Source organism: Chiloscyllium plagiosum, chromosome 4, assembly GCF_004010195.1.
Source record: "Chiloscyllium plagiosum isolate BGI_BamShark_2017 chromosome 4, ASM401019v2, whole genome shotgun sequence".
Classification (NCBI taxonomy): Eukaryota; Metazoa; Chordata; class Chondrichthyes; order Orectolobiformes; family Hemiscylliidae; genus Chiloscyllium; species Chiloscyllium plagiosum.
Window position 1 is genome coordinate 66,317,347 of NC_057713.1, and position 25,359 is coordinate 66,342,705.

At 41.5% G+C, this 25,359-nt stretch overlaps 1 pseudogene; it reads right to left on the reverse strand.

The window, feature by feature from the left end:
- LOC122549477 overlaps nt 1–4,189 on the reverse strand; it is a 39,349-nt pseudogene extending 35,160 nt beyond the window's left edge.
- Nucleotides 4,190–25,359: the final 21,170 nt, after the last annotated feature.

The window sequence follows — 25,359 nt, forward strand, 5'->3', positions numbered from 1 at the left end:
CAATCTGGGGATGTGGGACCTTGAAGTATCGTCTAGACAGAGTGCCACATAATCTTAGCCATGTGCTCTCTACATAATTGAAGCAGACAAAGAGAGGATGTGGTGGACACTGGACAGTTGAAGCAGCTGCATCAGTCTTCTGAGAAGGAGCAAGAGAAACATAACTTTCCTTATGATAGAGCAGTACAGTATCGAATGCAATATGCCAGACAGGACTTAATTGACTCCTGTTTACGATAGATTTGATTTAGGTGAGGACATAATTCATTGACTCTAAATGCAGTCCTTGTCTGGGCCCAAAAGCAAATGCATCTTTTGTTTATTTCTTTGTTGATTTTCCTGTTCTTTAATAAAACTTAGTGTTAACAAATGATTGAAGACTTCACAATATATGTAATTTCCACAGTCATAGAGTTGTAGAGATTTACGGCATGTAAACAGGCTCTTCGGCCCAACTTGTCCATGCTGCCCAGTTTCCATAATTAATCTAATCCCATTTGTCTGTGCTTGGTAAACTTCCCTCCATACCTATCACATCCATGTATCTGTCTAAATGTTTCTTAAATGACAAAATTGTACTTGCCTCTACCACTATATCTGGCAGCCCATTCCAGACCCTATGTGTGAACAAATTTGCCCTTCTGAACCATTTTGTATATCCCCCCTCTCATCCTAAACCTATGTTTTTTAGTATTAGACTCCTCTATCATGACGAAAAGCTGTTAGCTATCTACTTTGACTATGCTTTTCATGATTTTATAAGTCTCTATAACATCATCCCTCAGTCTTCTATGCTCCATGAACAAAAGGCCCAGCTGATCCAGCCTCTCCTGATAACTCAGATGTTTCAGTCTGTGTAGCATCCTAGTAAATCCTTTCTGCACTTTTTTCTGATTTAATCATACCCTTTCCATTGTAGGGCGACCAGAACGGCACACAGTGCTCCAAATGTGACCTTACCAATGTCTTGTACAGCTGTAAAAGATGTCCCAATTCCTAAACTCAATGTTCTGATCAATAAAAGCAAGCATGCTGAAAGCACTCTCCACCACCCTGCCTACCTATGACTTTCAAGAAGCTATAAACTTGTACCCCTAAAAGTGGGCAATCAATGCTGGCACGGTCAGCAATGCTCATATCCCATGAATGAATAAAACTAATGTGACACTCAAGTTACAAGGAAGATGTCTATGCACATATTATTGACACATGAATACTGCAGCCTGCATGGTCTTTGGGATTTGATCCTGGTAATAATCTCTACAGCAATTTTCTCCTTCTGTCTTTTGAGCATGTGTCTGGAAAGCCTCCTTGTCTGTAGATAAAAGACCTCTTCCTCATTCTGCTTTCCACATAATGTTTTCTAGTTAAGTATCCTAAAGCTTTTATTCATGTGGTGCCATTGTTCAATGCTTCCCAGGTCTTCTCTTTAAGCAGTGTAGACATTTTCTAATCAACCTGTTCAAAATTGTTACTACACATCTGTAGGACCTGGGCCTCCTGGCTCACATTACTACTGCACCACAAGGCCTCTGCAGTGTAAATTAGCTCTAAGTAGCTACTTGCAATTTTGGCCTCCTGCTGAAGTATGCAGCCAATCAACAGTACCATTAAAATTAGTGTGCTGCATGTATTGCACCCATAGATCACTCATATGTCATGATCCCCATGCTCATTTTTGTGCTACCATAGAAATAGCTTCTTAACTATTCACTATCCAGTAAAATTATGGTGGGGTACAGCAAAATCCTGTTATTCTCCTTCATATTGTCACATTGTGATCTCTGAGCTGTTCTTGGTTGCCTCACAAGAGGAGAGTAAAAATGGAAACCAGAACTTAGACATTAAGGGCATTATTAGAGGGCATACATCTTTTTCATGTAGAATTAAAATGTCAGTCAGAAGACACTAAAAGCAGGTTAAAAATTATGCTATTCTTATAAATAACCTGACTATAAGGCTGCAAAAGAAATAATCGTGAAACTGAATACTTTCAAGTAGCAAAAACAGAAATTGCTGGAAAAGCTCAGCAGGTCTGAGAGCATCTGTGAAGATATATTAGAGTTAACATTTTGGGTGTAGTGACCCTTCCTCAGAAGGGAGTTCTGAAATAAGTCATTGGCTGTAAACAGCTTTGAGGGGTTCATTGGGAATGAAAATCACTATATAAATGGCAGTTTTGTTTCTGTTTTATTATTCTTTATAAGAATTCCTGGGAGGATCTGCTAATATTCAGTAAAATTAAAATCCTATCATGAGTGTATTAATACTTTAAACTGCTGAGTTGCCAACCAGGAATTCATGATTTAAAAAAAAAAGCTACAGGCACTGATATAATGAGTTTGAATATCTGCTAATTTCATCTGAAATTGCGTTTAGTCAGTTTTTGGATCCACTGCTGATCAATATGCTAATGTAATGCCATATGCTCAAATTTGAAGCATGGAATAAATGGAAATTATGTTCCTTGGAAAATTCTATTACAGATACAATGGATGTCCTCCATATAAAATTCCTAAATATAGACAACAATGTGCAGTTACTTTACAGGAATACATTCCCTACTATGTGAGAAAAAAAATTGTGGTGATCATGAAAGTGCACTGTTGATTTAGATATGCATTACAAACACTCTGCACACATTCAGGCCACACTGTATCACAGATCATTTTGTTTACGGTTTCCCTCTGAGTCACAAATAAACTGTTCATACTTATGTGTTGAGACATGCCCAGAGCAAACTGATTGCATCTAAAAGGAGTTGCACTGTACTATTAATGAAATGAAGCCTTTCATTATTTCATTTTCTGTGCAGCTACTAAAATATATTGGTATGTCATCAATTTTGTGAACATGAATTAATGCATGTTTTAAATTGTGAATAATGTAAATCAACACTTGTAAAAGGTAAGAACCATACCAGTTTTACTTCATTTGAGCATGTATTTAAAATCAAAATTTGATTTAATAGTTTCAATACAAGGCTTTCAAGAAATGGATTGTGGATCTCATAATTAAGTCATAAATACAATGATTGTTAATAAATTAAAGTCAAAATAACAGTCAGGTTCATGGTAATCACAATTATTTATCCACAAAAGCTACATAGTTTTGGGTGACAGGCAGATGGAGAGTGGGGATTAATGCAGAAATCCAAACAATAGTGACAGAGATGCTGTCTACCTCACCAATGAAATGCATTAATCATATGTTGCTGTATTTGTAAAGACAAATTAAACTAGCCCTTGTGAGTTAAGTCTTTACAATTTCACTCATTCTTTTCCTAAAAATGTAAGAGCTGAATACTGTTAAAAGTTTTATGACTGAAGATTAAGTCTTACAAATATAGAGCTTATTTACTTCAGGTGTTAATTATTGGAGATTGTAACAATGTCAAATTTATTTTTTGTTTGCTTTTCCTTGTCACCTCTTTTAACTCTTTCTCAATTCAATCTTTCTCTCCCTTTTTATTGGTATCCTTTAATCAAATTGTTTAAAGAGATAAAAACAAAGAAGTGCAGTTGCTGGAAATCTGGACAAAATCTAGGAAGTACTGGAGAAGTTCAATAGATCTGGCAGCATCTGAAAAGAGAAAACCAGAGTTAACATGTCCAGTGATGAAGCGTCTCAATATGTTAACTTTTTTTCTCTATGATACTGCCAGACCTGCTGAGTTTCTCCTGCGCTTCCTATTTTGGCTAAAGAGATTTGTTGTTGTTTGTTCTGTTCACTCAGGCTCTGATGTCCAGTTACCCAAGCTGTTATCAGCTTGCATTTCTAACAACTTGTCATGTAAAAAGTCTTAAAAACCTAAACGTCCATAGTACATGAAATAAAACAATTTTGAACCAACTAAATACTTTTTATACCTTTTAGTTAGCCCCTCCTTTAAAAGAGGACTAAAAGAGACAGAGGCATCTGCAGGTAAAAATAACATAAGCTAACTGTAATATAAGATTAATGAATTTCGGGCTCGCCATGACATTAAGCTGTTTTTCCACCACCTCCGTCTCTGCGCTTCACTTCTTTGGCAGGATGCTAACCCCATTCCATTGATCCCTTCACCCACCTCCAGTATTCACCCTCCACTGGAATGCCTTCCTCTGGCCTCTTACCTGCCCTTGCTCCCTTCATTGAAACTTGCTGGCGTGACATCAACTTTCTCAATTTCTCTGCTCCTTTCACCCATTCTAACATGTTCCCTTCTGAAATTGCCACACTTCACTCTCTTTGGTCCACCCTAACCTTGTTATCAACCCATTGACAAAAATGGTGCCATTGTAGTCTGGCACACTGATCTTTACATTGCAGAGGCTCAACGCAAACTCTTGAACACTTCTTCCTACCTCTCCCTGGACCATGACTCCACATCTGAACATCAAGCCATTGTTGCCAAGATTGTCACTGACCTCATTACCTCCAGAGTTCTTCCCCCATTGCCTCCAACCTTATAGTGTCCCAACAACTGGACAGCCTGCTTCTACCTCCTTCCGAAATCCACGAACGAGTCTGCTCCGGTAGGCCCATCATATCCGCTTGCTCCTGCCCCCACCAGCTCATTTCCTCCTACTGACTCCATCTTCTCTCCACTTGTCAAGACTCTGCCCATTTATATCCACGATTCCTCTGATGCCTCCCCCCCCCCCCACCATTTCTAGTTCCCTGGCCCTAACTGCCTCCTGTTCACCATGGATGTCCAATCCCTTTATACTTCCATTCCCTACCAGGATGGTCTGAGAGCTCCCTTCTCCCTCGACCAGAGACCTGAACAATCCCCATCCACCACTACCAACCTCCTCCTGGCTAAACTTGTTTCTCAGTGAACAACTTCTCCTTTAATTCATCTCACTGCTGCAAAGTCAAAAGAGTGGTTATGGCACCCGTATGGGTCCCAGTTATGCCCACCTTTTTATGGGGTATGTGGAGCGATCCTTGTTCCAGTCTTCCACTGGTCTCCTGCCACAACTTTTTTCTCGGTGCATTGATGACTGTTTTATTGCTGCTTCATGCTCCTGCCTGAACCTTAAAAAATTTTGCCTCCAATTTCTACCCCTTTATAACTTTCTCATCATCCATTTCTGACCCTTCCCTTCCTTTTCTTAACCACTCTGGTCTCCATTCTGTGGAATAAACTGTCCACTGCCATCCATTACAAAGCCACTGACACCCATAACCACCTCACTACAGATCTTTCTATCCCATGTCCTGCAAGGATTCTATCCCGTTCTCCCAGTTCCTTTACCTACGTCATATCTGTTTGGATGACGCCACCTTCTAAAACAACACTGTTGACATGGCTTCCTTCTTCTGTAACAGTGGTATTCCCACCCACTGTGGTTGACAGAGCCTTCAATTGCATTCAACTTATCACCCGTGCTTCCACCCTTGCCCTTTCCCGTCACTCATAGCAGTGTGACCAGGTGTCCCATGCCAGCCTCTGCATTCAAGGGATCATTCTCTGCCATTTAAGACAACTCCAGCAGAATGGAGAAAATGAGGACTGCAGATGCTTGAGATCAGAGCTTAAAAATGTGTTGCTGGAAAAGCGCAGCAGGTCAGGCAGCATCAAAGGAACAGGAGAATCGACGTTTTGGGAAGGGCTTATGCCCGAAACATCGATTCTCCTGTTCCTTTGATGCTGCCTGACCTGCTGCGCTTTTCCAACAACACATTTTTAAACTCCAGCAGAATGCCAACACAATGCACATATTCCCCTTATTCCCCCTGTCTGCATTTCACAGGGATTGTTCACTCCCTGACCACCAACACCATCCCTTCTTGCCATGGAACCTTCCCATGTAAACACAGAAGTTGCAACACCTGTCCCTTCATCTCCTCCCTGCTCACCTCCAAGGGCCTAAACAGTCTTTCCAGGTGAAGCAGTATTTCACGTGTACCTCCTCCAACCTTGACTATTGTATTCACTGCACCCAATGTGGCCTACTCTACATTGGAGAAACCAAACACAGGCTGGGTGACTGGGTGACTACTTTGCAGTACACCTCTGATCTGTATGCAAGCATGACCCTAAACTTCCCATAGCCAGTCATTTTAATACAGCATCCTGTTGTTGTGGTTCTGTTCGCCGAGCTGGAAGTTTTTGTTGCAAACGTTTCGTCCCCTGGTTAGGCGACATCATCAGTGCTTGGGAGCCTCCTGCGAAGCGCTTCTTTGATGTTTACTCCGGTGTTTATAGTGGTCTGTCCCTGCCGCTTCTGGTTGTCAGTTTCAGCTGTCCGCTGTAGTGGTTGGTATATTGTGTTTTGTGCAGTCCTTGCATGGTATTTTGTACCCTACATTAGTTTTGCTCATGTTGGGTATCGGGTCCTTCGTTCTGGTGAGTTGTTGTCTGAGCGTGGCTGTTGGTTTGTGTGCCGTTATGAGTCCTAGGGGTCGCAGTAGTCTGGCTGTCAGTTCCGAGATGCTCTTGATGTTTGGTAGTGTGGCTAGTCCTTGCTTGCATCCTGCTTGCATACCCACTTGCCTGTTCTCAGCATGCTGTAATGCTTTAGTGAATCACAGCGAGAACTGGAGGACCAACATCTCATCTTCAAAGTAAGCACTTTACAATGTTGTGAACTCATTCCTTCCCTTTCTTTTAGCTTTGCTTGCTACATTCTCTGTCGCCATGCCCTCTCTCCCCTCCACTTACTCTGGTGGGACTGTCTGTTCTTTGCAGTTTGGCAGTTAGACACTCCATTGTTCTGCCATGCTCACATTCTGATCACTTAATCTGAACTCTCAACACCCTTTCTTCCCTTGCACTCTAACCACACCTCCCTCTGCACTCCTCCGACTATTCCATAAATGCTGTCCCCTCGACACTTCACTTCAGCTCTGGTGGAGAGTCATCTAGACTCGAAACATTAGCTTGCTCTCTCTACATGGATACTGCCTGACCCACTGTGATCTCCTAGGAGAAAGTGAGAACTGCAGATGCTGGAGATCTGATCTCCAGCATTTTTTGTTTTCAGTACAGAATCCAGCATCTGCAGTAACTTGCTCCTAAGATAAATGATAATGTGAGGAGAAAATACTTAGGTAGATAACTGATCACGTTGCTATTTTTATAGGACAGCGAAGAATCCTGTAAATCTTGCTGATAGTTTGCTTTTTGTGCTATCTGAAACGACAGACATAATCAGAAACACACAAAATGTTCAGAGAATGTTAAAAACTAAGCATGATTCATCAATTCCAGTTTATTGGCAGGGGTTATAAATTTTCAAACACCAAGCTATTAATACTTTTTGTTGTAGCATTTCATATTTCTGTTGTCATTTTCATTCATAAAGATGCAGATCACTGACAACAATGACCATTTCAAACTTTGCACCACTTTCTTAACAACATTTGAACCATATTGTGCTTTCTGGAAAATGTGAAATATAAAGCATTTGTATCAGTACAGCATCTCTCGTGCTCAGAATATTCTCAAAGCACTTCACATTGGTTAGTTCATAAATTAAAATTTGAAGTGTAGCTACATTTGTAATGTAGGCAAATGTAGTAACTATTTATATACAGCAAAACCTACAAAATGGAGCCTTTAGAACTATTGCTGGAATGTGGTCAGGGGCCATAGTCTTTAAAGTATTTGATGCTTTCAACCGTTTCAGGTGTTGGATGACTGAAGAATATTGTACAGTGCTTCAAAGAACTCTCCTGTTCTCCTCTAGGTCATACAGGAACTTGGACCTCCATCAGTGAGGAATATCTTTTAGCTTTAACATCTCAACTGAAAATTTGCATCTGAGAAGGATGATTTTTAAGGTCAGATTTTTAAGGTTACCTAAGATATTTTTTTAATCCAAAATACTCAGAGTGGGGATAGGTTCTCATAAAGCTGACATCCTGGGAAATTTTAGCACCATGTGAGTTTTAACCTTAAAGGGACAGATGAAATTCCAAAGGATGTTATTCAGGTCCTCTGTAAATTCAGTGGTTCTTTTATAAATATACTATAATTGGTTATTTTGAAGGATTTGAAAAATGGGCGGCACAGTGGCACTGTGGTGATTACTGCTGCCTCACAGCGCCAGAGACCCGGGTTCAGTTCCCACCTCAGGCAACTGTCTGTGTGGAGTTTGCACATACTCCCTGTGTCTGCGTGGGTTTCCTCTGGTTTCTTCCCACTGTCCAAAAATGTGCAGGTTAGGCCAATTGGCCATCCTAAATTGCCCATAGTGTTAAGTGAAGGAGTAAATGTAGGGTAATGGGTCTGGTGGGTTGCTCTTCAGAGGGTTAGTGTAGACTTGTTGGGCTGAAGGGCCTGTTTCCACACTGTAAGTAAATTTAAGTAAAATTTTTTGAGATTTTATGGGGCCTACAGGAGTTGTTTGAGAGATGGAGGAGAGCAAAATTTCAGGAGCTGGCTAAGGGATGGAATGCTTTTCTGCTGCTGTGGCATTTTACAAGGGCTGGGCTAGTTTGAGAACAATCTTTCTGCCCACGAGCAAACTGTACCACTTAAATGGCCAAATAATGGTGTAAAGCTTTGACATTTTACTGCGGCGTGTGGGCCTTCTGACATATAGAGAGATTGTCTGACTTCACTTTGCACTTGGGTAGTGTTCTGCCCCCTCGCCTGATTAAATTTGTACCACTCATGGCTAAAATAGTTAACCCCATGGCAACCCTCCAACCTTACCATCTCGTGCACTCCCTCACCATGGTTTGTTTGGTTGGCTCCAGTGACTCCTAGCAGAAAGTGATGACTGCAGATGCTGGAGAGTCAGCCGAAAAGTGTGGCATTGGAAAAGCACAGCAGGTCAGGCAGCATCTGAGGACCAGGACTGTTGATGTTTTAGGCATAAGCTCTTCATCAGGAATGTGGAGAGGGAAGAGGGTTGAGAGATAAATAAAGGGCGGGGGGTGGAGGTGGGGGTGGGGGTAAGGTAGGTGGGAAGGCAATAGGTGGATGCAGGTGGGAGGTAATTGTGATAGGTGTGGTGGGTGGAGTGGGTAGTTGTGAAGGAAGCTGGACAGGTACAGCAGTTCAAGAGGGTGGTGCCGAGTTGGAGGGTTAGATCTGGAATGAGGTGGGGGGAAGGGAGATTTGGAAACTGGTGAAGTCGATATTGATGCCGTGTGGTTGTAGGGTCCCGAAGCATAAGATGAGGTGTTCTTCCTCAAGTTGGCGGGTGGCTTTCATTTGGCAGTGGAAGAGGCCCAGAACTTGCATGTCCTTGGGGGAATGGGAAGGGGAGTTAGAGTAGTTGTCCACAGGGTTTGGGTTGTTTGGTGTATGCATCACAGAGATGTTCCCTGAACCGCTCCGCGAATGACTCCCAATCCAACTTATCTTGATGTGAGTCTGGCAATAATTTTAGCTCAATCCAATAGCCACTGTTCCTGGTAGACCTGTTGAGACATGGAACTGCTGAACCTCCAACAGAGTCAACACTTAAAATGCCACAATTCCTCATTGCAGCTCATTACCTGCAAGCTGGGTCAGTAAACCTGACCTAAGCTTCTTCAAATCCGTGAGGTAGGTCTACTATGTTGAGGTCACCAGAAATGTTGAAGCCAACAAAACCCCAGGGTTTGTTTCCTGTGGGCCCTTAGTTATTTCCCAAGATTGAAAGAACACTTAAATATTTGCATGGCCAGAAAATCATTGGCTGTACATCTTGAATTTCCTGCAGTGCATTCACTGCAGTGCTACCTTTGGATGAATGCCAGTTTATGGGCTCTCAAATAAAATACCACATTTTATGTTTCCCTTACAATCCTTTCCGGTTTTTTAGTGCTGACCTATATAGGGTATTTCAAGGTGGCACAATGGCTCATTGGTTAGCACTGCTGCCTCACAGTTACCAGGGAGCTTGGTTCGACTCCTGCTTTCAGTGACTGTCTGTGTGAAGTTTGCACATTCTCCCTATGTTTGTGTGGGTTTCCTCCCACAGTCCAAAGATGTGCAGCTTAGGTGAATTGGCCATGCTAAATTGCCCATAGTGTTGAGGGATGTGTAGCTTAGGTGCATTAATCAGGGAAATATAGAGTAATAGGGTTGGGGAATAGCTCTGGGTGGGATATTCTTCAGAGGGCCGGTGTGGAATTGTTGAACCAAATGGTCTGTTTCCACTCTCTAAGGATACTAAGATGTCCCATGAGTGTACAGCGCAGTTTTCCACACGGCCAATCATCATCTGTATCTAGGCAATAAATGTTTAGCTTTTTCATTCCAGAGAATCATATCTATCATGTTCTGTCCAAGTTGCGCACATGCAGTCTTTCCAGTAAGGAAGCCTAGATAGCTATTACAAGCTGAAATGTTAACCTATGAATTTTCCTTTTTATCCTAACATTGCTAAGGTCAACTGTAATACTTTACTGTTAGTTTTCCTGACACCAAACAATGAGGATTTAACCTGGAGTGCTCCTGGCCTTTGTGGCTGAAGTCTATATTTGGTCTTGTACTGATCACCTGAATTATTGTGGAATTTTAGTCTATTTATTAAGTTGCCATCTATATTGACTATCTAGATCCTGTTGTTGTTGATGAAATAAGCCTTATTTCCTATTTGTACCCTGAATTATTCTAGACTTTTTTTAATCATTTGCTTGTCATTACTGAAGAGAGTTAAATAGGAATGACTGAGAAAGAACATGAGAAATTTACTAAGTTTTACAATGAAACCTGATCATGTTCTTGCAAAAACCAAATGAAAGCCAGAACCATGTTGGAAAAGCAAGTTGTGAATGAACCTTTGGTCAATCAATACTGTGTACTATTATAAGTAAGAAATTATAAGCAAGTTTATTTTTGGGTCACACAAGAATTTAAATTATTGATTCCTGTTACCGAGGAGACTAAGGAATGTTGCAATGAAGTTTGACCATACAATTAAAATAACAATAGGCGCAGTAATGATGATTCACATTTCTGAAAATATCTTTTTAAAAATTAATGCTAATAATATAGATTTAAATGATTGGGTCTGGCATCTATTGAAAAAAAATAATAATTATATAGTATTGAAAAGTACACATGATGAAAGAACACAGTCTTGTAGTTTAAATTTTGGAATGTATCAACATGTCTGCTACAAAGACTAATCTCACAACATAATGGTTATTTTCAAGGATCTTTGATGTACTTGAGCACTTCTGGATTGATGTACTTCTCACAAATACATTTCAAAAATCCATTGATGCAGTAGGAATTATTACACAGAGAGATGCATTGAAGTAACATAGTTTTTTTGTTAAGAAGTCTAGCTATGAAGTATTTTTTATTCATTTCTGGAATGTGAGAGTGCATGGTTGGGCCGAAATTTATTGCTTTTGAGAAGGTGATGTTGAGCTGCCTTCCTGACCCACTGCAATTCATTTGCTGGAGGCAGACCCAACCATTTTGAACCAACAACCCTGAAGGAATGGCAATATGCTTTCAAGTCAGGATGGTAGGTGGCTTGGAGGGGAACATGTCTAAATGCTGTGACAGTACTTCTCTTGTATGTAAAACTTTGAAAATTTCAGCAACTTAAGTAATATATTGGTGACATCCTGAATATGCAAGTATGTGATCTGAGAAAATTGACTTCTTAGTATTAATACTGAGGGGTGCAATCACTGATTTGCAAATAAAATACTGATCATTTTTAAGGTCTGAAAAGTTACTCTCTGAGATTAACTCAATTGTAATTAGACCCTTAAAAATGGAACTAGACAACTGCATTATTATAAATCTGAATGTTCTGTCATTTTAGCTTTTCAGGGAAAGAAGATTTAGACAGTGCCATATGCAAACCAATTGTTTAACTGTACCTGTAAAAGTCGTATGCATGTGCAACAATATTAGAAAGAATATGCAATGCTTGGAGCCATGGGAGTCTGAATGATAAAGGGATGGAAGGTGGGCCTCAGGGTGGAAATTTTAGAAGAACTCTTCTAAATTCTGCCAACATTGCCTATAGGTCTCTTTCTTTTTGCTTTTTCATCCCAATGCAATTATATGCTTTGATATTTTAAAACCAGTAAATAAAATAGAGTTAATTCTCCACTGAAGGCAATTTGCATCACATTTAGGCAGTTGATTCCAGCTTTTTTTTTATTTGGTAACACCTTTGCTGGTGGCACTTATACCGCATGGCTCTTTCACTTTCCTCGTGGGACCTTATTCAGATGGGCAGGTGTGCTGAGAAGTGGCATATGGAGTTAACTTTAGATAAATGTGAGGTACTGCATTTTGGAAAGACAAGTTAGGGCAATGGTTGGGTCTGCACTTAATGGTAAGGCCACTTTTGGAATACTGCAGTCAATTCTGGTCTCCCTGCTATAGGCAAGATGTTGTGAAACTGGAAAGGGTTCAGAAATGATTGACAAAGTCGTTACCACGCTTGGAGGTTTTGAGCTACAGAAAGAGGCTGAATAAGCTGGAGCTATTTTCCCTACAGCATCGGAGGCTGAGTGATGACCTTATAGAGGTTTATAAAATCATGAAGGACATAGATTGGGTGAGTAGCCAAGGTCTTTTCCCTGAGTCCAAAACTAGAGGGCATAGCTTTAAGGTGAAAGTGGAAAGATTTAAAAGGGACCTAAGGGGCAACCTTTTCACGCATAGGGTGGTGCGTGTATGGAATGAGCTGCCAGAGGAAGTTGTAGAGGCTAGTACAATTACTACATTTCAAAACAACTGGATGGGAACGTGAATAGGAAGAGTTTAGGAGGAGATGGGTCAAATATTAACAAATGTAACTGGATTAATTTAGGATATCTGGTCTGCATGGACAAGTTGGATGGAAGGGTCTGTTTCCATGCTGTACATTTCTATGATTCTATGACTCTTGTCTTGTACTGAAACCTGAAAGTTTAGTTTTGGGCTGCAGCAAGTGGCATGAGACCTATACATTAGGACACTGTTGACAAAAATAACAAGTAATGTATAACTCCTCAACAGATTTACTATTAATTTCCTATTTATTTAATATTAATTTCTAGCACATTGTAGCCCAAAATTCTTAAAAGCTAAATAGAGTAGATACAGAAAGGCTGCCTCTCCTGGTTGCAGGGTCAAGAACCAGGAGACAGACTCTCAGAATAAGGAACAAACCATTTATGACTGAGATGAAGATGAATCTCTTTATCCAGAGAGTAGTCAATCTCTATCCTGGAGGCCTGTGGAAGCTCAGTCATTCAGTATTTCCAAATCAGAGATTAATGAATTTCTAGATATTCATGACATCAATGGATATTGCAGGAAATAGCATTGAGGGAGATGTTTACTCATGGTCTAAAATGGTGGAACTGCCTTAAGGGGTTGAATGGTCTTCTCCTGCTCCAATGTTCCTATGCTCTGAACTACATTTTTGCCTTCACGGCAAAGTGAAATAGCTGGCATCATTTGGTTGTAAAGTTACCGAGTTGATGGTGATTGACATATCAGCAAATCTTATGTGATTATTGTGAGGGGTTTGTCTCACACATCTATTCATAAAAGTCAATACTTAATCAGTTCTAAAGTTATTCAACATGATGCCGAATCTGGCTTAACCATAAAAATCCTCAATAGAATGTGACTGTTTTAGTCTCAGTTTTCCACAATTCAATGTAAAGTCATCATAGATTTACCAGACAATAAAGATGATCTCATGAGATGACTGGAGATGTTTTAACCTGAAGATCACCACATCTCACATGAGGGGCAAGTTTGAGAAGGGGGATCCTTCATGGTAACCTCAGCCAGTGCAGGAATCAAACCCATGTTGTTGGCATTACTCTGCATTGCAAACAAGCTGTCCAGCTAACGGAGGTAACTGACTCCCAAAACTAAGGTCAATATAGTCCTACCAAATCATATAGCCTCTTTCTAATTTGATAAACACAACTGAGGGTCTCCACATCTCAGATGATGACAGAGGTTGAAAAGGAGAATCTTTCACATAGCTGGTGATCCCATTCTGTTGGCATCATTCTGTATCACAAACTAGTTGTCCAGCTAACTGAGCTAACCAAAACCCTTTCATGATTTCAATTAAGATGTATACAGCTACCACTTTAGTATAAGGATGATTTTATACATATTACCTTATTGCATTGAGAGAATACTTCAGCAAAGGGATTTGGAAGATCTGACTCAAATTCTGTCTCCCCTTCTATTGCAATGTGTAGCTAAAAGAAAACTTCAGCTTTGATACAAGGGCATGATTCAAAGCCTTTATGCATACTGTCTTTTTCATTATTAGAAATTCTAATGTAACTTGGCAACAAAGGAGCACAAAGGAAACTATTGATTAAACTATGTGTCAGAAGCTCTGGAGTTTGAATCACATCTCTGATACTAAATCAAGAGCTGGAATGTGCAATATTCTCGGAATTTCAGGGCACAACTTCACCAAACTTTCATCACAATCACAAAGCAATTTAAATTGGAAAAATGTAGGTGAGGCTGCATACATATTAATGGAATTCTTGGCAATAGGAGATAACAATAGTCACGTATTATTACAGTAAATATTTTCTATAGATTATGCAGAGTCTGGCATTACGTTGAATAACTTTGGATATATTTCAAGCATTGACCTTCCTAGTTAATGAGACTGAAGGGGATTTTATTGGGAATTAAGTAATTACATTTTTAGGTAACATACTTTCAAAGTTCTCACCCTTGTTCCAAAATATTTGTGATAATCCTAACAAATCAAATGGTGCTGTCTTCTATCATTTTATGTTTGGTAATGCTTCATTGTAAATGGAATGCGATGTTTCGGTCTCAAGAAAAAAGCTGTGAAACACCTCCATTTTTGAAGAAATGTTACGGATTTCAAATTGTCGTGATATTTATTAAAGGCCAAATGAAGGTTGAAGAATGCAGCACCAGTGTTCAGAACCAGGACTGCAAGCAGTCCACAAATTCTCAGGTTCTGGGGCCTAGGACCAAGCAAGTCTGGAGATTGGTCTTATAGCAGGAATATGGGAAGGGTAAGTTGAGGCCTGAGACAGTGGAGAGGGTGTTTTATTCAATACAAGAAAATACATATATGAAAGGCACTATTACAATAGTCACAGGGAAGTTTCAAAATGCAGGTGGATAGGGAAAATCAGGTTGGTAGTGGATCTCAAGAAAGGGAATTCGTGCAATGTCTATGAAGTTGTGTTTTGGAACAGCTTGTGGTAGAGCACACTAGGTGACATGCAATTCAGATTTGGTGATTTGTAATGAGGCAGATTTGATCAGGGAGCTGAAGGTGAAGGAACCCCTAGGGGGCAGTCACCGTAATATGAATGAAAGCATATGTAAAGTTTAGGAAGCTAAAATTGGACATAACCCATGAGGAAGACAAAGAAAGCAGGAGAGAAATCAAGCAAGGAATTAGGAGAGCATGAAAGGGCCATGAAATGACCTTGGCAAGTCGGGTTAAGGAGAATCTCAAGGCATTCTATATATACATTAAAAATAAGAGGATAACTTGGAAGAAGGTAGGGCCACTCAAGGATAAAAGAGGGAAATTATGCTTGGAGGCAGAAGATATGAGTGAGTACTTTGTACTGGTTTCATCTAGCAGAAGGATGTCGATTCATAGAGATGTACAACACGGAAACAAATTCTTCGGTCCAACTCATCCAAGTTAACCAGACACCCGAATCTAATCTCGTCCCATTTGCAAGGACTTGGCACATATCCCTCTTTCAAGTTTCACAACATCCTTCCAATAGAAAGGAGACTAGAATTGTATGCAATATTCCAAAGGTGGCTTAACCAATGTCCTGTACAGCCACAACATGACCTGCCAACTCCTATATTCAATGCTCTGAACAATAAAGGAAAGCATACTAAATACCTTCTTCACTATCCTATTTATTTACGACTCTACTCTGAGGCAACCTTCTTTGCTGTCCACAATACCTCCAATTTTGGTATCATTTACAAATTTACCATCTATACCTCCTATGTTCACATTTATATAAATGACAAAAAGCAGTGAACCCAGCACCAATTCTTGTGGTACACCCCTGATCACAGGCCTCCGGTCTGAAAAGCAACCCTCCACTACCACCCTCTGTCTTCTACTTTGAGCCAGTTCTGTATCCAAATGTCTAGTTTTCCCTGTATTCCATGAAATCTAACCTTGTCAACTAGTCTATCATGAGTCCCTCCCAATCAACTCTGGCCAGCTCCTTCCTCATGTGTTGTAGTTACCTTTACTTAACTGTATTTCCATTTCATCTGATTCAATCTTCTCCCTCTCAAACCTTGTCGAGTTCCTTACTGAAGTCATATAGATCACATCAACCACTCAACCCTGATCAATCTTTTTTGCTACTTCTTCAAAAAACTTAATCAGCTTCATGAGACATGATTTCCTACACATAAAGTCATGTCTATCCCTAATCAGTCCTTGCCTTTCCAAATATGGAGAATAGTGCGATTCGTGTGGATCATGCTAATGTGCTCGAGCGTTTTGAGATTAAGAAATAAGTGATGCGGGGGTCTTGAAGATCATTAAGGAGGATAAGTCCCCAGGGCCTGATAGTATCCACTCAGATCATTGAGAGAGGCAAGAGAGGAATTCACTGGGGCTCTGATCAAGATCTTTTCATCCTCGCTAGCCAACAAAGAGGTTCAGGAGGACTCGGGAGTAGCTAAGGTTGTTCCTTTGTTGAAGCAGGAAACTATGGGCCAATGTGTCTCACTTCGGTGTTTGGGAAGCTATTGGACGATTTATGCACATTTACAAAAACATGACCTAACTATGAACAGTGAGGATGGATTTGTGCGAGGCAGGTCATGTCTGAATAACTTGATTAAATTTTTTGAGGATGTGACAAAGATGATGAATGAGGATACAAGAGGGTTGTTATCTATATGGATTTTGGTAAGGCTTTAATCAAGGCCCCTCATGGTAGGCCTATCCAGAAGAATAAGATGCATGGGATCCACAGTGACTTGCTGCATGGATTCAGAATTAGCTTGCCCATGGAAGTCAGGGGCGGTGGTGAAATGGTGTTTTTCTGGCTGGATATCTGTGACTAGCAGTATTCCACAGGAATCCATACTAGCACCTCTGCGGTTTGTGATATATACAAATGACTTGGATGAAAATGTATATGGGGGTGGGGGTGGGGGTAGTAAGTTTGCAGGTCATACAGAGATAATTGAAGTTGTAGCTTATGTAGAAAATTGTCAAAGGATACAGCGGGGTATAGATCAGTTGCAAATTTGGGCAGAGAACTGCCAAATGGAGTTTAATCTAGGTAACCATGAGGTGCTGCGCTTTCAGAGATCAAATGTTCAGAAGTATACAGTTAATGGCAGGACCCTGAACAGCATTGATGTACAGAATGATCTTTGGATTAAAGTCCATAGCCCTGAAAGTAGCCACGCAGGTAAATAGGGTGGTAAAGAGAGCGGATGGCATGTGTGCATTTATTGGTTGGGGAGTTGAGCACAAAAGTTAAGATGTCATGTTGCAACTTTATAAGACTTTGGTTAGGCCATACTGGGAGTATTGTATTAAATTCTGGCTGCCACAATACAGGAAGGATGTGGAAGTTTTGGAGAGGTTGCAGAAGAGGTTTACCAAAATGCTATTTGGACTCGAGGATATGAGCTACAAGGAGAGGCTAGAAAAGTTCAGATTGTTTCCTCTGGAATAGTGGAGGTTGAGGGGAAACTTGATAGAAGTCTATAAAATTATGATAGCTTTGATGGTCAGAACTTTTTTCCCAGTGTTGAAAAAGTCTAAAGCACTGAAGGCGAGAGGAGGAAAATTCAAAGGAGATGTGAGGGGCAAGTTTTTTACACAAAGAGATGCAGGAGTCTGGAATGTGCTGCCAGAGATGGTGGTGGAGGCAAATATGATAGAGGCTTTAAGGGACTTTTAGATAATCACATGAACATGCAAAGAATAGAAGGACATGGACCAAGGGCAAGCAGAAGGGATTAGTTTTATTTGGGGTCATGTTTGGTGCAATATCATGGGCTGAAGGGACCATTCCTGTGCTGTACTGTTCTATGTTGAAACTTTATTGCTGGAACAGCACAGCAGGTCAGGCAGCATCCAGGGAACAGGAGATTCGACGTTTCGGGCACAGGCCCTTCTTCATTCCCGAAACGTCGAATCTCCTGTTCCCTGGATGCTGCCTGACCTGCTGTGCTGTTCCAGCAATAAAGTTTCAACTTTGATCTCCAGCATCTGCAGACCTCACTTTCTCCTGTACTGTTCTATGTCTAATTTGGGAGGCACAGCAGAAATTCATCCCAAGGAAGAAGAAACATATTAAGGGGAGTAAATGGCAACCATGACTGACAAGGGAAGTCGGGGATAGTATGAAAATGAAAGCAAAAGCATCCAATGTGCTGAAGATTAGTGGGAAGCTAAAGGATTGGGAATGCTTTAAAAACCAGCAGAGGATAACTAAAAAACACGAGAAGATGAAATATGGGAATAAGCTAGCTACTAATATAAAAGAAGATATAAAAGAAGGCTGTATAAGGCTCTGATCAGACCAAATTTGGAATAATGTGAGCAGGTTTGAGCTTGCGTATCTAAGGAACGATGTGCTGGCATTGGAGGGGTCCAGAGGAGGTTTACTTGATTGATCCCAGGGGTGAACTGCTTGTTATATAGTGATTGAGGATGTGATTCTGTACTTGATGGAGTACAGATGGGATCTGATTGAAACTTACAGGATACTGAGAAGCCTGGATAGAGTGGACATGGAGAAGATGTGGTCTACCTAGACTTCCAAAAGGCCTTTGATAAGGTGCCACACGGGAGGCTGCTGAGCAAGGTGAGGGCCCATGGTGTTCGAGGTGAGCTACTGAAATGGATTGAGTATTGGCTGTCTGACAGAAGGCAGAGAGTTGGGATAAAAGGTTCGTTTTCGGAATGGCAGCCGGTGACAAGCGGTGTCCTGCAGGGTTCAGTGTTGGGGCCGCAGCTGTTCACATTATATATTAATGATCTGGATGAAGGGACTGGGGGCATTCTAGCGAAGTTTGCCGATAGGATTCTCTAAAGGTAAACATGCAGGTTGAATCTGTGATTAAGAAAGTGAATGCAATGTTGTCAATTATCTCAAGAGGGTTGGAATATAAAAGCACCGTTGTGCTACTGAGACTTTATAAAGCTCTGGTTAGGCCCCATTTGGAGTACTGTGTCCAGTTTTGGTCCCCACACCTCAGGAAGGACATACTGGCACTGGAGCGTGTCCAGCGGAGATTCACACGGATGATCCCTGGAATGGTAGGTCTAACATATGAGGAACGGCTGAGGATCCTGGGATTGTATTCATTGGAGTTTAGAAGATTAAGGGGAGATCTAATAGAAACTTAAACGATAATACATGGCTTGGACAGGGTGGACGCTAGGAAATTGTTTCCATTAGGCGAGGAGACTAGGACCCGTGGACACAGCCTTAGAATTAGAGGGGGTGAATTCAGAACAGAAATGCGGAGACATTTCTTCAGCCAGAGAGTGGTGGGCCTGTGGAATTCATTGCCACAGAGTGCAGTGGAGGCTGGGACGCTAAATGTCTTCAAGGCAGAAATTGATAAATTCTTGATGTCACAAGGAATTAAGGGCTATGGGGAGAATGGGGGTAAGTGGAGTTGAAATGCCCATCAGCCATGATTGAATGGCGGAGTGGACTCGATGGGCCGAATGGCCTTACTTCCGCTCCTATGTCTTATGGTCTTATGGTCTTAAGTTTCAACTAATAGGAGAGACTAGGAACTGGGGACGCAGCCTCAGAGTGAAGGGAAGAGTCTTTAGACCTGAGATGAGGAGGACTTTCTTCAGCCAGAGGGTGGTGACTCTGTGGAACTCAACCACAGAGGACTGTAAAGACCAGGTCATTTAATGTATTTAAAACAGTGATAGATAGGCTCTTGATTAATAAGAGTTATGTGGAGAAGGAAGGTGAATCGAATGGTGGAACAGATGTGATGGGCTGAATGGCCTAGTTCTGCGACTAAATCTTATGGTTTTAATGCCTCACCAGGGGACTACAGTCCAAAATATTTGGAAGACATTTTCTCAAGACTGACTTCAGGTTCTCCCAGACCAGGTTATAGTTCAACAGGTTTATTTGAAATCACAAGCGTTTGGAACATTGCTCCTTCGTTAGGTGAACGTACCTGACAAAGTAGGAGCGCTCTGAAAGCTTGTGATTTTATTTGACCTGTTGGATTATGACCTGGTGTCATGTGATGTCTGACCAGTATGCATAGATGGAATTTGAGGAAGTTATCAAAAAGATTGATAAGGGCAGAGCAGTAGATTTTGTTTACTTGTCTTTAGTAAAGCCTTCGACAAGGTTCCGCATGATGGACTGATTAGTAAAGTTAGGTCACATTGGATTCAGGATAAGCTTTCCAGTTGGATACATAATTGACTTAATGCCAGGAGACAGATAGGGGTGGTGGAAGGGTTTTTTTCCAGACTGGAAGCCTGGGGTGTTCCTCAGGGTATGGTTCTGGGTTCTCTTTTGTTTGTCACTTACATAAATGATTTGGATGAGAATATAGAGGCATGGTTAGTACGTTTGCAGACGATACCGAAATTGGTGGCATAGAGGCCAGTGGAGAAGGTTTTCCAAGATTCCAAAGCAACCTTGATCAAATGAGTCAATGGGCTAAAAAATGGCAATGGAGTTCAATCTGGATAAATGCAAGGTATTGCATTTTGGTATACCCAAACAAGGGTAGGACTAATACAATTAATGGTGGGGCCTTAGGTAGTGTGTTATGACACGGGGTAAACCCTCCTGCTTAATTTAAAACCAGCAACACAGAAAAGATTTAAACTGTAAACATTTGAATTGCCAAGAACCATTTAAAGTAAAAATTAACAGCTTTATTTCTTAAAGTATAATTAACTAACAACTATTTACAATTCCTTACTCTAACCTATCTGTTACCTTCCCTTCTATAATACTAGTCTGATAAAACTCCCAATTAAAATTTACAGGAAAATTCAAATTTTAAAACCAGTCAGTGGTCAAACCGCCTCTTTATTTTCATCGGTAGATTGGCTCTCCAAGTCAGTGTTGAGGTTTTTCTCTGTGCAAACTCCTTCTCTGGACAGGTATCTCTTCGAGCATTCTGACTAGCAGTCTACAGTTGTTGGTCTGGCGGCAGTTCTCCTCCCAACTGTTCAATTTTTCCTGGACTTATATGTATCGGATTGTGTCATTGGCTTTTGAGATTGTCAATATACTCAATTCAAATTTGATTGAAATTTGGTATTTTTGGGGGTATAATTTAAACTGATTGGCCTTATTCAAATCTGTTTTGTCATTTCTAGGCAACCAGCTACCCCAGTAGCTGGAGTATATGTTACATTTTGTCTTATTGAGAACATTTGGTGCTGCCATTGCTAGCTTTTACTCTCTTAAAGGTATAGTACACCCACATCTTCATAACAAGTGTTGTAGAAGAGAGGGACCTGCACATAAGAGGTCCAGGTACATAATTCTTTGAGGTTTGCATCACATTAGGTGGTTAAAAAGACGTTTAGCACGCTTGCCTTCATTGCTCAGTCCTTTGAGTTGGTACTGAAAATGGGTTGCTGGAAAAGTGCAGCAGATCAGGCAGCATCCAAGGAGCAGGAGAATCGACGTTTCAGGCATGAGCCCTTCTTCAGGAATTCCTGAAGAAGGGCTCATGCCCGAAATGTCAATTCTCCTGCTCCTTGGATGCTGCCTGACCTGCTGCGCTTTTCCGCAACATATTTTCAGCTCTGATCTCAAGCATCTGCAGTCCTCACTTTCTCCTTTGAGTTGGGACGTCATGTTGAGGTTGTACAGAACATTGGTGAGGTCTTTTCTGGAATATTGTGTTCAGTCCTGGTCACTCAGTTATAGGAAAGATATTATTAAGCTGGAGAGGGTTCAGAAGGTATTTACCAGGATGTTGCTGAGTATGGAAGTTTTGAGTATAAAGAAAGACAGGTTAGGCTGTGACTTTTCTCACCGGAGCATAGGAGGTTGAGAGGCAACCTTATAAAGGTTTATAAAGTAATAAGCAATATAGATAAGAGTAATGGTAGTTGTCTTTTTCCTAGGATTGGGGATTTCAAGACTGGAGGCACATTTTTAAAGTGAGAGGAGAGAGATTTAGAAAAGACATGAGGGACAATTTTTTTACACAGATGGTAGTTCAGATTGGAATGAACTTCCACATCAGGAACAACAGAACTCATTAATGGTCATTGCCTCATATTGTCTTCCTTCACTTCAAGATTCACAGAAATAGTTCCTAAAGTCTTATCAGAAAGTCTTCCAATGCAAGGTATTACACCTCTTCCCACCCTACCACCTGCAAAAATGCTATCCCGTATTCCCAATTTCTCCGCCTCCACCGTATCTGCTCCTAGGAGGACCAGTTCCACCACAGGGAACATACCAGATGGCCTCCTTCTTTAGAGACCACAATTTTCCTTCCCATGTGGTTAAAGATGCCCTCCAACGCATCTTGTCCACATCCTACCCCTCCACCCTTGAAACCCACCCCTCCAACTGTAACAAGGACAGAACTCCCCTAGTACTCACCTTCCACCCTACCAACCTTCGCATAAACCATATCATCCGAAGACATTTCCATCACCTCCAAACGGACCACACCACCAGGGATATATTTTCCTCCCCACCCATTTCCGCTTTCCGCAAAGACCGTTCCCGCCATACCTACCTGGTCAGGTCCAGGCCCCCCAACAACCCACTCTCCCATCCTGGCACCTTCCCCTGCCACCGCAGAAATTGCAAAACCTGCACCCACACCTCCTCCCTCACCTCCATCCAAGGCACCAAAGGAGCCTTTCACATCCATCGAAGTTTTACCTGCACATCCACCAATATAATTTATTGTATCTGTTGCTCCTGATGTGGTCTCCTCTATATTGGGGAGACTGGACGCCTCCTAGCAGAGCGCTTTAGGGAACATCTCCAGGACACCCGCACCAATCAACCCCACCGCCCTATTGCCCAATATTTCAATTCCCCCTCTTTCTCCCTACCCACACCCCCCTCTCATTTATCTCTCCACTTTGCAGGCACCATGCCTGATTCCTGATGAAGGGCTTTTTCCCGACACGTCGATTTTCCTGCTCCTCAGATGCTGCCTGACCTGCTGTGCTTTCCAGCACCACTCATCTGGATACTGTTCATGCAGCAGATCCTTGGGACTTGCAATCTTTTTTCCAGCCTTTTGAAGAAGTGAAAAAGGGAATAAATATCCTGCAGTCTCCCTTTCCTTAAATTGAACATATTGGACAAAAAGCTGAGGATGTCATTACATTGTTTCCAGTGAAAAACTAATATTCTTATCAACCCTTCATTGTTGATGCAGTTTCTTCATTCATTCAAGAGTTGTCAAGGATAATTTTCCAAAAACGACTTAGAGAATGTCATGAAATAAATTAAATAGTGTATGAGAATTAGAAACATATAAAATAGGAGCAGAAGAAAGCCATTTAGTCCATCCCTTATTGTTCTTTCATTCATTTTCTACACCCTAGGCAGTTGAGCTTCTCCTGCTGCCACAGATGTAGCTCTCACTGCATTTCCTTATTTTACCCAGCAATATCCAAAATAAAAAATTTGTTAGATAGGGAGTTACCCACGGAGGATACTGCATTACTTGCTTGGTTCTTTCACTCTGTCAGGTGATCAGCTTTACATTTCTGCCTGAGTACTTTTTAACACCTTGATGTATATGCTACCGCAAAGTGCTTAAGATGTGGATTCTCCATGGTGGTTGCAGCCATCGCTCTACATTTGAAAGCAGATTTGCAGTGTCTGCAGGTGGAGATACTTCTTGGATATGTGGTCACTTTGCATCCTGGAAGTGATCCTGACTTATCACATCACAGATGAATATTTCATCTGATTGAGCTGTCTTGCTATGACTTACCCTTAAATGACTTTACGTGTTTATTTCCTCTCATTTAAAATATTTAAATACATATCAACGACTTTACCTTATTCGCTATAATCTTAAATAATCAAAAGACTAAAATTTAAAGACTGGATCATAGGAATACTCACCTGGATTTATATGCCAAGGTTACCACTCGTCTCACACTGGCTCACGTTTAATTAATAGCTTATGTTTCCTGTGATATCATCTTTGCTTGTTGTTAAAACTCAGCATACTCATGCAGCTTTTCAACTTGTGGTCTTCTTGAGGCGGAAGGAAATGAAAGGAAAAAACAGCCCACTCCCTGCCCTACACTCACCCTCACACATACCTCCTCCCACCTACCCCACTCTCCACTCCCTACCAAACTGAAACAAGACTGCAAAGTTATGGCCTGGGCTGCCTGCTTAAGAATGTTCTCAGTGGTCTGGCCTAGTTCATAACAATAAGGATAAACTACTGCATGCTTATGGACTAAATCCAAAAATGTGCAAATTAGGTGCACTGGCAATACTGAAATTATTCACAGCTTTCAGGGGTGTTAGGCTTGGTGGATTAGCCATGGTAAACATGGGATTACAGGGAAACTGTGTGTGCGTGCGTGTGTGTTTGTGTGCAGATGGGTGTGTGTGTGTGTGTGTGCGTGTATGCGTGTGCGTGTGGTTGTGGGTGTGTGTGTGCGCATGTGTGTGTAAAAATTTTATTCTACACTTTCTACCACCAGGAAAACACCTAGTGACTTGTGAAAAATTAACAAGCAAGCCTAACAAGGGCAATGCTTACATGGAAACAGTAAAGGGGGAGTAGGAAGAGAATAAGGGAACTAAATCAAAACAGAGTTGGGGGGGAAATAAATCACTCCACTGTCTTACAGCACACACCTCTCTCTAAAGGCACTGAGATCATTGGTGGATGCTTGTGCTCCCTCTCCAAGGACACCTGGGCTCAAATGTAACAGTGGAAGAGGGGCAGGTAGTCTGCAGAGACGGCCCTCTCCACAGTCTGTTGCCTGAACCTGTTTATAGTCAGCCTGGCTAGACCCAGGAGCAGACGCACATGGTGGTCCTCTGAACTGCCCATACCCCTGCACACCATGCGCCCAAAGATCAGGACTTCAGTGCAATAAAAAACATAACAGAAAGTTTCTCAAATAATTAAAAAGGGAGTGCAGATGCTCACAACCAATATAATCATGGTCCATGGAATCCACAGCACCGCAAAATAAGCAGCAGGGCAGAGAGTCTGTGAACCACCCCAATCTGTGGTTGTAAGGGACTGCTGCATGGAACACCCTCCATGCCAGCTCCCTGAGGGAGAACACAGACACTTTTCTTTTAACAAACACTGCCCTTCACATCAAAGGGCAGTGCTGTGTGATCAAAACAGTGAAGGGGAGGGTAGGGACTAAATCAAAATAGAGTTGGAGGGAGAAATGATGCACTCCACTCCCTGCGGCGCCCACCTCTCCCAGAACTCCTCCAGGGTGTTGGTGG